General features: G+C 35.8%; 1 protein-coding gene across 2 annotated transcripts in view; it reads left to right on the forward strand.

Annotated features, from left to right (window-relative positions):
* The window catches only part of LOC118744651 (protein goliath), a 110,901-nt gene that overhangs the window by 73,046 nt on the left and 21,754 nt on the right, over positions 1–16,101 (forward strand). The window lies entirely within an intron of this gene.

Raw genomic sequence — 16,101 nt, forward strand, 5'->3', positions numbered from 1 at the left:
GACGTTTCAGTCATCATCAGCGGCATGTATATGTACAAATGTATTGTAGTCTGACGACCCTCAGCTATCTGGCGAACTAGACGTTGAAGTTCATCAGAAATTGGGCTACGAAAGTGGGGCTGAGTGTTAACGCGGACAAGACCGACTTTTGGCCGACAAAAATAATGGCATAGTGAATTTTTCGCAATACATGCTAAGTTTTTTATTCTTATTTATTTGCGATAAGTTTTTATAAAAATATGGTTCATACTTCACCATAAAACATAAAAAGCAAATCTCCAAACTTTGCGCAAAACTCAGGAAAATTCAATAAATTTGCATACTAATTTGCAACTATTTATTCCGATTTTTTAAAAAAATTCTAAGATTGCTGTTTTATAGCCCATTTGAATCTAGTATAAGAAAGTTAAAGTTTGAAGTTTCTAGCAAACGCGTTGATTTTTGGCAATTGTGGAAGGTGTTGCTCATTTTCTCTATACAAAAAATAATTGTCGCACATACTTTGTAGGGAGGAACCTGCCAAAAATCAGCGCGAATAAAACTGCATTCTTAAAATTTTTCTAAAAAATCTGAATGAAAAGTTGCAAATTAGTATGTAAATTTATTTTCCTGAGTTTTGCAGATTTGAGATTTTGGGTATTTGGAGATTTGATTTTTTTATGGTGGAGAATGTCCCATTATTTTATAAAAAAATATCGCAAATAAATACAAGTAAAAAGCTTTGCATATAAGTATTGCGAAAAATTCACTGTGCCAATACTTTTGTTTATCACTGTAAATATGTTTTGTTTGAATAAACAAAAGAAAAATAACCAAAATTGGTCAAAATGTCGTACACCTTTTATTATTCCAATGACTATATGTCGTGATCGAGATTTATATGGAAAACTTCAATAAAACCACTTTTTTTTTATAAATGAACTGCTTACGAATAGCCAGAGAGTCGTCTAAACAACAGCCGGATTCCAACATTCTGTACTTATCGCTCATTTTGATCGCCAAAAATCTCCAAATGAATAGTCGGCGCACCTAACAACATTCAACATGTCCCTCATACTGGCACATTTGGCCGATTACACATTGCGTCTGTTACTTATCCATGTTGTATACTTTTGGCTTGCAGCTTAAATACGACGGATTTAGAAATTCAAATGAATGTTAAAAAAAAAAAAAAAATTAACTCAACTTGGCTGCATTTTTGCGTACGTATGTATGTATATATTTATGACGCTTAAGCACTAATCGAAATTAGCTAACAGGATTTTATTTGCGAGTCAATTAGCTGCAATGGGATACATGTATTGTGTCGATACAAATACTAAAAAATATAAAAGATTTAAATTCCAATGCAAATGAATTGCAATGAACTCAAATAGCAGCTAAAATCGTTTGCACGATCCCAAATGGAATAGGTAATAATACCCTGCAGAGAAAACTACTACTTAGGTCTGTTCTGCAGCTCAACTAAATAGTTCGTCTTCTATATGTTTTCGTCCTACGAACAGCTGGTGTTTTAGTATGGCAATGTGCTATGAAATGCCAATAAAATAACTGTTAGCCTCTGGATCAGCTCCTACTGGACATATGAACTAGTCAGTCACGGGAGTTGCTCTTACTAATAGAAGGGGTATAATCTGCCACCAGCTAATTGGTTCTTGCTGCTTCATCAGCCTCGTTAGACAGTAGACAAGGTATAGAATATTGTTCCTATTCTTCGGGCAGAGGTAATTTGCTTTTTAGGCAGTGGTAGTAAATAGAAAAATCGTCAGGAGAAAATATAACGCTTGGTATGCAACGGAAGTGTCAATCTCCCTTTTTCTCCTTCTCTCTCTCTCTCTTATCGTATGTGATAGAGACTAGTTTAAAATTAGTTCAAATGAGTTAAGAATATGTCTATCGCCCCGAAAAATTACATCGCAACACAAAAGTAAACAACTGAAAGCACCAAAAGCTACCATATCACAATGGACTAGTCAAGAGCTACTTCAGCGCTGGTCAACCCATCGCTCGTTTACCTAGAAGGCAGGTAGTGATTCATCGATCTGTTTGTTAGCAATCAGGGTCATTATACCATTAACACAACGCACTAGATTTGTATACATGGCTTTCTGTGTGTATGTATGTATATCCAGACACTCCTTCGCATGCAATGAACTCTCTGGCTTGCGACCGACCAGAAGACTCACCCACCTACAATTTACGGCTATGTGGCTGACGATGACTCGACGTATGTATGTATGTTAAAAATAAACACAATAATACCGGATCAGATGATACTAAAGCTGTGTCGATTCTAAAGCGGATACTAAAAAGCAAAAACAACACCATTAACCAAATGGTAATACGTCCGACTGGTGGACAGCAAAGTGTGGCTGATGGCTAGAGGAATAAGCGGTGATATGCCGACAGCCGCCAGCGAACAACTAAGCAGCTTGAAGCGGCGGTCAGTCAGTCAGTCAGTCATTCCATCAGCTATGTAGCTAGGCTGTGAGTCAAGCAGTCAACAAGGTGAATAAGTCAAATGCATGCAGAGTGGTGCTAGTGCTGGTGGCGGCGGCGGCGGCGGCGATGGCGACGACCGTGCTATAATCGGGCGTGCCATAGTGGCTAACAGCAGCTGCCACAAGGAAAAAAAGCAACAAACCTTAAACTGACTTACTCACCGAATAATGTGCGGTGTGCCACGTTAGCTCTCACTTAGTTCACTCATGTGTCCGCTCATGTATGTATGCATGTACCTAAGAGCCAACCACCGCACAATCAACGCAATGCAATGTTGCTATGTATTAAGTAAGCATTTCATTTTAAGCAAAGTGCAGTTTTTCAATTTTAATGCCTTGTGGCAGTAATTCTACGTGCCGAATAGCGTAAAGTAGTCGTAAAGTGCTGAGCAGAGAGCGATGGAGGAGAAGGCACGAAACGACAGGCTCCGGATGTGGTATTGGCGAACGTACATATATGCACCCAAGGCTTCATATACATATGGATGTGTTTATGTAGATACATGTATGCATATATACATTAGGGTGGTCCAAATTTTGCTTCCAGCCCAGAACTGAAAAATATCGAAAATAAGGAAACCCGGATTTAAGTTTTGTTTTGAATGTGTTAATGGTGTTGCCATACAGTGGGACATTTTCAGAATTTTAGAAAAGAGTGTCTAGGTTCTAAATAGAAGAAAAAATTTAAAATTAAAAAAGCATCAAACTATAAGAAATATTTTATTGGTTAGAGTTAAAAGGCAGTACGTTTTTGAGGTCGTTTAATACGATTCTGATAAAATCGTGAAGTCCAAAATGGACGATCCAGTATGGCAGCTGCTATCCAAATCTTGTATTTTTGTGGATGCAAAGGGGTTTTGGGGGTTACTGAATAATATTCTGGCGAAAGAATCACGAAATTCAAAATGGTCAAAACATGAACAAAAAAAAAAGCCAAACAAACATTTTTCGACTTTCATCATATGCTTTTAAAAAAACAAGTTTCTAAAACACGTTCCAATAACTAAAAAATATGTGGAAAAAAACAAAAAAATTATGCCCAAAAAACAGTTTTCGACTTTAATCATATGCTCAAAAAAATACAAGTTTGTTTAAATTCAGGCCTAAAATTTTTTATTTAATTCGTTCCAAAAATTAAAAAGAAATATTCAGCTTTGTAAAAAATTTACTCTTACAGCCGTTTAAACAAAATCAGTAGATAATGTCCCACTGTTCGCCAGAGCTTTGAAGTTACATTGAAAATACATTTTTTCGCTATTAACTCGCTAACAACAAATATTTTTTGATGGAATGAAAATATTTCCCTTAAAAAATTTCAACAAAAAAAATTAAAAATTTAGCTATTGGTGCGTGAATCGGTTATGCGCAAATAAAATAATATATTTTTGTATATAAAGGTAATACTATTCGTTATGAAGAAGCAGTTAGTAAAATTTTAAAGTTAAATATGCATTCTTTATTTTTATTTTGTTTATTTTGTTGTTAAAGATTTCTGAAGGGAACTATTCGTATTCGATCAAAAATTAATCCTTTAACAACTTTTAACAGTTGTACGATAAAAGGTATTCCCCATGTAAAATGACTTGGAAATTTCAACGCCCCGGCGCACAGTGGAATGAGAATCACTTCTAGCGCGCCAAAAATCTGCTTGAGACAATTAAATGCAACTTAGTGTCGCTGAAATAAGTTTTTCATATTTATTTTTGTGTCACAATAATTTGGAAAGGGGTGGGGAGTACTTTTTCAGATGTCAAAACCCGAAATTGGCCTATACCTCTAAAATTGTTGCAGTAGAAAATTTGCAATAATTTTATGGGTTTTCATAAAAAAAATCGATAAAAAATTGCATTTTCGATATACTGTAAATTTGAAGCAAAATGTATTCGTAGACATATTATTTTCCATAAAAGACCATCCAATGTTGAGGGTTTAAGAAACTCAGCATTAAAATGAGTTGCAAATATAGTAAGCTTGTTCAGCTAGAAAAATTTCTGTAAAAAATTGTCTTGAATTTAACAACAACTGGTATTAAAAGAATTGTCATATAAGTATTAACAGCAATTTCAGAGAATATCAGAAAAAATTTTAAGCAATTTTAAGCAATTGCTGCTCATCCCAGTGTGCGGTACCCCTCGGCGGCATCATCAGATATTAACCGATTTCAGAATAAAAATACGGTGCTTCTTTTCAAGTTCTCTATGATTGTGGAGGGGGAGGGGGAACAGGGGAATTCCAAAACGTTGATTTTCCTGTGTATTTTTGGACCACCCTAATATAGTACATGTATGCATGTATTCCTGCACAAAAAGCTTTATTGCTGATAAACCAAAATGTTGACAGCTCACTGCGATTACAAAGCGAATATAAAATGTAATCATTTCATTTGCCGTTGTATTCCCTTTATGTGGATTTTCACTTCCTTTTATTATTTCTAAAGTTGGTAAATAAACGTGCGCCAACAGCGTCAACTCCAACAACAAAGAGTGTGGGCTATAAATTTATGATGACTGCATGCAGCATACAATGCTCATCCTTTTTTATTATTGTTATTTAAGTTGAAATGACTTTTTTATTTGTAAAAATATATGCATACATATCTGTGTTGCATTCAAGCTGCATAGTAACTCACTGAAATTATGATGCAGCTTAAAATTGCTCAGCAGGCGACAATCGGCTGATTGCCTTCGGCTCTATTTCGCCCACAGCAATGCATTCACTTCGGAGTGGTTGGTTGTATTTAATTTTTTTTTAATTTTGTTTACTGCTTTATATATATTTTTTTCTTGGTTGTAGTTGCGGCTTTACTCTTGTGATTTCACCTACCTCTCCTTCTCATTCTGTTGCTTCTTCTTGTTTTGGTCGAGGCTGGACGATAGGCGCATTAAAAATGCATGCGCTCAATGCGACAAGGCTGCTTTATTCATATGTATGTATAATTATGTATATACGTGTATATGTATGTGTGCATATGTCCACTTTTGAAAACACAACAAGTAGGCCGTTTTGCCATTTTCAACGCTTATTTTTTGTTGGTGCTCTTACATTATTTTCAATGTCAAATGTCGTAGCAAGGCAAAGTATGCAATTTGCTGCAATTAAAAATACGCAATACGCGCGTAATTTCATTATTTTATGGGGAGACAAGAATTTAAGTAATTTAAAACGTTTTTAATAAAATGTTTTTTTTTTTTTGCTTTCATTCATTTCTTAATTTGTTACATTCGCCTTCAGCTTCTGATACCCTCAACAGGTAGAAACAAAAAATTATTTAAATAAATACAAGGATTTGTAATTCAGCGCCACTTCCTCACTCAGATCAATTGACAACTCTGGTTAAAAACACCTCTCTGGATTGAGTAAGTTATTATTTGGCCGCAAATATCTCAAATAAAATCATCAAATTCGAATATCAAATTCTGCTACGTTCCACAGGACTACTCTCCGCTGGGACATACCACTGACTGGGAACATTTGAACTACTTTTTCACCTAATTCTGCGCTTATTTACCGTCCGATTAGAAATCTTCCAATAAACGAGGTTAGTGAATTGCTTACTCTCAGATTTTACAGGGATGATATAATCTCTGTAGGAAATACAGGCAGCTGGGAGGATTTAAAATTTTTTTCTTCGTTATGAAACCGTTAGTCACTATTGAATTCAATATTCTACGCAAAATTCAGCAATTATGGAGATACTGAAAAATCGATTAGAGCAAAAGTGTTTTCGACGTGCCCATTTCAGCTTGTTTTAGTTGCTAAAATTTCAGCTATACGTAAAAGTATGCCAAGAATATTAGGACTCATTAAATTTGTGCTTTTTTCACAGCTGTGGCCCAATTAGGAATCGTTTTTTTTTTTTTGTTTTGGGCAAACAAGCTACTTAGCTGCTTTCATTAATACCTCGCCCAAAAAAAAAAAAATAAGTCAAACAGAAAAGTCGACCCTCAAACTAATGAATTAAACTGTCGCCACTGTCGAACGTCACTTGATTATCCTTTTTCGATAAATTAAATAACAAATGTATATTTGCTATCATAAATTTATTAGACGGCTGCATTGCGGCTTTAACATACAAATGCCTAACAACATAAATATCTACATATATGTATGGATACTAGGGTGGTCCAAAAATGCATGGGGAAAAAGTAAAGTCGGAATTGTTATGCTCTCGCCACCTAGGATTGTTCTATACCAAAAAAATATATATTTAGAGGTCGCTCAAAGCGCTCAAAGTTTTCCTTGTATTTGAAAAAAAAACTTTTCGTAGAAATCGTATTAAATTCTTGAAAATCAATATTTTCCGATCGGAAAACTCTGCTTCTCTTCTGGAGATTCCCTATAATAATAACCAATTTTTTATTTAACCATTTTTTCATAGTAGCTATATTTTATAGGTCAAAACCCCCAAAAAATTCAATGGGGGGATAAATAAAAAAATCTTTAGTATTAAAAAATGGTCAAATAATTAATTGGGTAATATTATGGGAAGTCTCCTGAAGATAACCAGGGTTTTCCGATCGAAAAATATTTATTGTTGAAAATTCTATAGAATTTCTACGAAAGACTGTTTTCCCCCACATAAAATACATGGAAAACTTTGAACACTTTGAGCGACTTATAAATATTTTTTGATTTCACAATAAAAAAATAGCTGTATATTTTTTTCGATATAGATCGATCCTAGGGGTGAGAGCATTAAAATGCCGACTTTACTTATTTTGAACCAACCTAATGTATATTCAGCTGCATAACTACATAATCTAAGTTTCAAATCTCTGCGGCTTTGCGTTTTGTTTTGTTATTTGTACGTATGCACATACTTATGTATGTACGCCTCACACTGCCAGTCGCTTCAAGTGATCAGCGTTCAGTGATCATTTCCCATACAAGGTGTTAGTATCTATTTACTTAGCATTTAAATCACGTTTTTTTTTCATAATTTACATTCACGTTTCGATTGTTCATACGTACAAATGAATATTTTTATGCGTTTGTCTACTTATTTATGCGTTTCGTTAGTTTATTTTTTCCCTTTTTTGTTATGTGTATCTCCCTATCTTTCCTCGTCTCATTTGTATAGACTAGGGAATCAGGTATTAATTTAATGTTCAGTGCATCACTACCGGCATTGCATAGTATTTTATCTCTTCTTTTATTGCTTATTTTCAATATTCATATTTGTTATTGTGCATTTAAAAATTATTAAAAACGCGTTTGTGCATATTTATGCCTATATTTCTGCCTAGAAAGTTATGTTCGTTGTCATTACAAGAAATAGTAAATGACACTGGCGCTAGTCCTTATACAGGGCTGAGAAGATATTCTGCTTACTGATTGCTTTCCTTAAAAGTCGACTAAAATCCACTGGTGTGAGTGACCTGAATGACACTGTGTAAATGACAGTTAGTCGAGATAGATCCCCCCTCTTCAGTTTAATGAGATATACAGTCCGTTTTGCGCAGTCGGTGGGCCACAGACTCCTGCAGACCCTAAAGGATTGTAGGTATTTTCACCTCTGTAATATTACCGACCTTTTTCCAGAGCTGAGAGATGCGGCTCTTGATATACATAGCTCGGAGGCACAATAACCTCCACTGCCTCTGAGACATGCCGAGCTGACCCGTTCCTGGCAAGCTCTTTGAAAGAGTAAAATATATGTCCAAGCTCGTACCCACGCTCTATCCAAAGTCTAAGTTCCCTCAACCTCAGGACATTCTGTAAAGGATTCCTTAATAAAAATATCAATCGGTGGCCTAATAATGATATCTAATCGTAATGCAGGCTGACCTTTGTACGCTGCCTAACATTGTGTGTATATAGTGCATCTCTACAGCTTTCCATCAAACCGTCGAACCGTATGTAATAAATGGGCGAATCACCGCTTTGTACATTCATAGCATAAGACCAGGTCGTAGGCCCCACTTCTTGCCCAGTATTATCTTGCAGGAATACAGAGAACCATAGGCTGTTTTTACTCGATGCTCTTTGTTCATTTTCGAGTTTAATTTCGTTGTGATAATGGCCTCCAAATATTTGGGTCTTCGAGGAAATTAACGTTGAGCTTGCAGCTATCTGCCCAAGAATCTAATTCCCCTAGTGCTCTTGCAAGCATTCCGCCTATCACATTTATGCACAATCCGTATACCATATATTGTCTGCGTAGGCGACAGCTATAATCTCTTCGCTTTTGAGTTTTAGAAGAATGTTGTGTAGTACGCAAAGCTACAGCAGGGGAGGAAGGACTCCCTTTGGCGAAGGTCCCCCGTTTTGGATAACCATTACAAAAATCTGCGGAGTTACGCGATGGAGTACATCCTGGATGAGACGGGAGTGTTCATGCCTCTTCACTCTACATCTGAGGCGGAGCCGAAACCGGATCATTTGTTTACAAATGGTATAAGTGGATGATTTTTCCAGACGAAAAGGAAAAGCCGCAGTCTGATGGCTTTGATCTATAGGGCCTGCCCCAATGTCTTCTCGAAATGAGACTGTGATACTCGAAAAAGTGTTTTCGCAGCTCTTGAAAGTCGAGCTTGGCGGGACTTCGTGCGGTGAAGGGCGATGCCACTTTTCTGTACATGAAACGAAAACAGGGATGAAACAAGATGGCACAGCCAAAGCTGGTTTCTTGTGCCGTGGATACTTTGTTTTCAACCGGGGGTGAGACAAGGTAAAGCCATTTTAGCCATGATTTCGACGGTCTCCTGCTTGGCGAAAAACTCATCTGTCGCGAGGGCTCGTGCTATGACTGTAACCCAAATACACCTGCAGTATTTTGCAGTAGCTACTAATCTTTTAAGTAGACGACAGACCATGCTGCTAGAGAAACCTCACCTAGGAACAATACAGGGGCACACTTGCGCGGAGTTAACATCCTATTTGACGAAAACTCGGTTCGACCGAGGGCTTGCTTGTCCCATAGTGTCGTCCCACTTTACGGTTAATAAAATTGTGCAATTCTGCTGCCAAAACTTTACTGTCAGGGGTAAGAATGGGTTAAAATATCTCGTACACTTGTACCTACACTTAATAGAGAAGGCAAATAAATTATGGACGGAGGAACCCGCGCGCCCGATAAATCTGGCTCAACTTCGACTCACTCATTGGTGTAGAACGGTCTCTACTTGATAGAAAGTCATGCTAATAGAATGGGACTGCCGCAGCTGTCGCGACGAAGAAAAAATTGAAAGCGATTGGAACATTGTCTCGGTCACTGTCCTGCGCTATCGGGTGCTAGATAGAAGACGCTCATTTCACCCGTACCACTTTTGGCTGTATGGCGGAACTAAACGCAGCAGGCACTCAGGAATTCTCGCATTTTATTAACTTAACCAAGTCGTTCTACTTTTAGGTGGGCGGACGGGTGGGAATACGAATTCTTCAATGGTACCAAACTAGGCGTATTTGGCCTAGCTTTGCCTCTCTCTTCCTGTCGATGTAGGCAGCCGCTTCAACCTAATCTAAGCAATATTTCACAATCGTGAAGACTATTTGAAGTAGTTTTTATATCTAAAATCGGTTTGCAAGACGCAAAATCTTCAGGTCTATTAGGATGATGTGCTTCAGGGAGAGATTCGCTTTAGTTACGCATTCGTTGGGTGGCGATTTCATCATCATCTGTCATACATCTACTAGAAGCCGTACTTATTTTTATGGAGCTGACGAAGTATGCGAAGTATGTGTGTATGTACATAGAAATTTTTTCTCGTCGTAATATTCAAACTATGCGGCCTGCGTGCGCGTGGCTTCTGAGTTCACATCACAAAAGAATTCTACTTTTTAATAAGCGTGTACGTATTGTGAATTTAGATATTCTGGTTTGCATATGGCGGCAAGCCTCCATGTTTTTGGGTAATTGGGTACATTCGGATATGAGCAGAATACATTTTTTTCTGTAAAACTATTTCAAGGCGCGTGCAATTCAGTACGCTTTTTGTCGCATAAAGGTAGCTTTAAGATGATGTCTATGCTCGTTCGTCTACATACAAATATGTGCTAACTAAATAGCTGTGGTCTAAAACTTTTCACAATTGAAATATTCACTCTGTACGCACATGTTTAGCACACATAATGAGACAGGCAGGCGTATTCCTTACTTAACTATGGGTATACAAGCTTATATGTATTCATTTACGTATGGAGATACTCATATAGTCCCATATTTGCTCATGCTTGTGGCATCCATCAAGGGAGATTGCCAAGCCTAATCCACACAGCCTTTTCTTATGCTAATCCCATAGCCTTTTGGCGCCAAATGGTAGTTCGGAATTCTTGTATGGTCTTCGATGCTCGTAAAACATTCTTACTGGCATACGTACGTGTTTGCTGTTTTCTCATATCTTCTTCTTAAATTTATTTTTCAAATTTTAAATTAATATTTCACACCTTCCTTGCCAACACACGAGCCAAGCAAGTAAGTAGGATGTCATTCAGGTAAGGCGTTATGGGGGCAGTTCTTATGACGCACTGGTTTCACTGCTGCTTTGCAGGCAATAAAATTGATGTGTGTTATACATGCACATTAGGGTGGTCAAAAAGAAAGTAAAATCGGAATTTTAATACTCTCACCATCTACGATTGTTTTACATACATACATGTGTCGAAAAAATATACCCATATTTTATTATTTTGAAATCAAAAACTATTTAGAGGTCGCGGGAAGCAATCAAAGTTTTTTATGTATTTTATATGGGAAAAAGCACTTTTCGTGGAAATGGCATAATGGCATAGGATTCGTGAAAATCCATATTTTTCGATCGGAAAGCTCTGGCTCTCTTCAGGAGACTTCCAGTTCCAATTGTTTATTTGACCATTTTTTAATACTAAAGATTTTTTATTGGTCCCCCATTGCCTTTTCTGCGTTTTTGGCGAACCTATAATATATAGTTGCTATGAAAAAATGGTTAAGTAAAGAATTGGGTATTATTAGTGGGAGTCTCCTGAAGAAAAACAGACTTTTCCGACCGAAAAATATTGATTTCAAGAATTCCATACCATTTCTACAAAAAGTTCTTTTTCCCCTACATGGAAAACTTTGAGCGCTTTGCGCGATCTATTATTATTATTATTATTATTCAAAATAAAAAAATTGGGGTATACAATTTCGATATAGAATAATTCTAGGCGGTGAGAGCATTAAAATTCCGACTTTACTTTTTCACATGCATTTTTGGACCACCCTAATTTGTACACATACATACATATATATGTATGTAGATGGCTGTGCACTCAGGCATATACCAGAATTAATATCTGCACACTTACGGCCAAGTTAAGAGGATCCAATGCAGTTAAGGTGTGCACATTTCATGTGAATTTGGGGTTTCCTCCTTTTCTTGTTGTCAAATTGCTTTCTCTTCCACTCTCTGCTTTCGTTATTGTGCTCTCGCATTAATTCTTCTTCCATTACATTTCATGTGCATAAAGATTTATTGTTATCGCATAAATGTATGCACATACATATGCATTCTTATACCTTAGGGTGGTTCAAAAACACACAGGAAAATTAACTTAAGAAGTAGCAATTTTGATGAAAATTGTTACATAATATAAAAAAACATAATGGTACCTAATAAAAACTAGTTGAAAACAATTGTAGGATTCTCGCAAAACAAAAAAAAAAATTAAACTTAAAAAAATCAGCAAAACTAAAATCTTTTTCTTAGAAACATTTTTGGTAAGCAGTTGTATAGATCAACAAATTTTAGTATAATAAAGTGCAAGTTACAAGTGGCTAAGCGTTCGCGTTGATTTTTAATTATAAATAAATTAAGAATATAAACTACACAACATGCAGATGTGCTCGAAAAGTTAGCGAAAAAAATTATTAAAAATCAAGGCGAATTCTTAGCCACTTGAAACTTGCAAGTTATTGTATTAACATTAAATAATCTATAAAACTGCATACACAAAATTTTTCTGAAAACTTAAGTAAAAAATTAATTTTGGTGATTTTTTTTTATAACATAAAATTTTTCTTGTGATTTTTTTTTTTTGTTTTGGTAAACCGTACAATTTTTTTCAAGTTTTTTTATGTAACAATTATCAACTGAAACAGGAAAATCGATTTTCTTCAAAACGGCTACTTTGAATTATGAACACTAAATTCCAGTTTTGAACCACTGCGCGACGGTGCTTTCCAGTTTTGGAAAAAGTGGTGGAAAAAATTATAGCCGCACCACATATTGACAAGTTTTCACATTTTTATTTTTTTGTTATATAGTTTTAGTTATTTTTTTATGAACATATAGTTCATTATTTAACCCAAACCAAGTGAATACAAGTTTGAAACTTTGTGGAATAAAAAAAAAGTGCTACAAACTTTCGTATATTTGATATATGTACTTTTTTATGCGTCTTTCTCATCTTCTGGTACAATCATCGGACCAACGTTACACTGCCATTTCATGTTTATGAAAGTTATAAAAGTACGAGTCTCCTTATTTTCGATATTTTTCATTCCTGCGGGGTGGCTGGAAAAATAATTTTGGCCTTCTAATGTACCTACCTACATCCATATGTAGATATGTAAGTTTTTAAGCTCAAGTAATTTAATTTTGCCAAATTTTTGTCACATTGCTCTGCATCATTGCCAACTTACATAAGTGCACTTTTTCATACTGCTTTCTGCGAAGAGCTTATTTTATTTTAACTATAGATGAATAAAAATTGAATGTATTTTTATGCAACCCCCATGCAATGGTTTTATCATGTGTTCCATCATATTTTGCTGTTTATATAATATAAGTATATCAGAACTTATTTATGTGCATGGGTGTTTGTATGTCAAGAGCCTTGAAACCGTCAACAGCTTTTTGAGAGAACAATAACTTGTTTTTTTTTTCATACATACGATTTTACTCGCACACGTGCATTCACTCTCTATAGGCTTGCATGCTTTGACATCTTAGTTTAAAATTTGTTTTTTTTATATCATTAATTTTCGGGTTTAAATTTCCATTATTTACTAAGTAGTATGAACACCAAATAACTAATGAATATGTGCCAGGACTTGCTTTTGGTAAAGCTAATTAATTACATTGTGTGGCAGTGGAAATATACATACATACTTTTCGCAACACTTACATCAAATTTTACACAGATTACGGCTTCTATGCTCGTCCACGGGGCGCTACCCAACAAACCCACCAAATCTGTGGATAAAATTCTAAATCTACCACCGGTGGATCCCTACGCCAAACTTATGGCTTGCTGTAACGCGGTCAGGGTTATTACGATGCAGCTGTGGAGAGACCACACGCATAGGTCCTTGAAACCACAAAATCTCCATGAGAATTTCAAAGGGGAACAAATGGGGCCATAGAATTAGACGCAGAGTCGAGGGACATATACATACGTGGGTATAAAAGCAGTTCTAAGCTTAACGAAAGTAGGTTGCTGGACTCACTCTGGTGAACTCGCGCTAAATCTAAGTTTCCGCTTACTTTACTACTGTAGCGTTATTCAAGCAGAGCTAAACGGCGTAATGGAGGCCCCTTGGTGGCTCATAACTTCCGCCCATCGCTATTTACTGTGACAGCCAGGCGGCTGTAAAATCTTTAAAATCTCATGGAACAACGTCTAGCCTGCTGGTATCAAAATACCCCTTGGGTATGGATCCCCGGACATAATGGTATTCCTTACAACTGCATATCCGAAGTAAATTCTGCCCATGATGAGGGCATACCTCTAGCCTCCTGCAAACACAAATTAAAAGCTGAACTCTTTCGTTTGAAATTCACATTTTAATATTTCGTATAACTTGTCTATTTGATTTTTAAACATGTGGCAATCCTGCTAAATACAAATAACAAACAAAGCCTTTTCAAACCCATTTCCATTGATATACATCTCTTAAAAATTCATTTAAATTGTTAAATAATTTAATTTTAATTTGCTAAAACAGTGGCAACCTTCTTCAAACACCTCAAATATATTCGAAATGTTTAAACTGAAGATTTCTTAACCTCTTTCGTTTCAAATTTATATTTTTATATTTCTTATAACTTGTATATAAGTTAAGTAAATTCCTAAATTCGTATTTTCCAAAAAAATCTTCTTAAAGTTTTTTCGTCTGCCATTGTAATACATAGATATTTCAATTAGCTGATGAAATAACGTAAATTTCACTTTGAAACACGTGGCAAGCCTCTAAAATAAAGTTCAAAAACAGAGCCTTTTAAACACAACCCAGACATATCTGGCCAATGGCTAATTTTCCCTAAAAATACGAAAGCGAATGTGAAGATTAAGGCGAATACGTAGATAGCGACTAAAACGTAGACAAATACGAAGAAGAATAGTAAGGAGGCGACTAAACCGAATATAAAGCCGAATGCGAATTTTAATAAAAAATTCTGCAGTATGAAACGATCTAGATAACAATCAAAGAAAGTTTCACTTCTGTATGTAGTTTGGCCCCGGCGAACTCATTTATTTTAATTTATTTTTTCGTTATGTTGTGTTTCTGTTTCAGTTGTACAAAAAAATAACTGTATCGGGGTATTCACACCTGCCAGGTTTAAAAGGTTAATTGGTTAAAAACTATTGTTCGATGATGCGAATACCGCTAAACTAATGCAAATTAATTAAATAACTAAAATGAAAATTCATAGGCATTTTGTAGATCCGAAGCTGGAGTTTGCCAGTTATTAGCTTTGTACGCTGCAAGATACTCGAAGTGCTATGTTTGAGAAAAATCTTCTAAGTACTTCAAAAAAAAAAAACTCCAAAAACGATCGAATTTCGACAGCAAGTGGCACTCGTAGCATTTGATTATTATTTTGCTAGTTGTCATAATAGATGGGCGTAAAAATAGAACGGGCGTATAATTTTAGCAAAATATGAGTAATTAATTAGCTAAAATGAGCTCACAAAACACTAACAATTGAAATGGATTGCCTCAAAAATTTAGTTGATACTTTTCACCGTCTTTAATCCGGACATCCCAGTAATCCGCACGGCCCCATGATTCTGGCTGTGCGGATTACCGAGTGAGCACTATATTTCAATAACCTTGCCTTAATTCAAGTTGAATTAAATTTTTTAAATAGATGGCAACTCTCAGGTACTTAAGAAATAAAGGTCTTTTAAAATCATTTCACATTTTAACAATTGATTGACCTTTTTAAATAATTTGAATTTAATGCTATAAAGGCTGGCAACTCTTTTCCCATAAACCCTTAAAGTACTGAAGGGTTTCGAAAAAGCCTAACGATTCCAAATACCCAAAAAAATCACGAAAGCCCGTTTGTACAAAAAGTTAGTGAACAGTTGCCACATTGTAGTTAAACCTTTTTGTTTGAAAATTGTTTGATATGGCCATGTTTTTTATTATCGTAAAACTTCCAGCAACACGTTGAAGTTATAAAAATATCGCACAAAACACTAACGTAACACAACTTAAATGAACAATTCACTAATTCACAATCAATAAGAGGCGCACAGTACTCACGTAACATTTAGTTTTGAAGAAAACAAAGAAAATCGAAAGGTATTTTATTTGTTTTCTCAACTTTTTGGGAGCGGACGACGACACACAATAAATGCCGTCGATTGCGCCGAACCCCCCCCCCCCCGTTTGAGAGACAGGAGGTATGTT

This window comes from Rhagoletis pomonella, unplaced genomic scaffold (assembly GCF_013731165.1).
Source record: "Rhagoletis pomonella isolate Grant_MI unplaced genomic scaffold, Rhpom_1.0 Rhpom_scaffold_00008, whole genome shotgun sequence".
In the NCBI taxonomy this organism is placed as follows: domain Eukaryota; kingdom Metazoa; phylum Arthropoda; class Insecta; order Diptera; family Tephritidae; genus Rhagoletis; species Rhagoletis pomonella.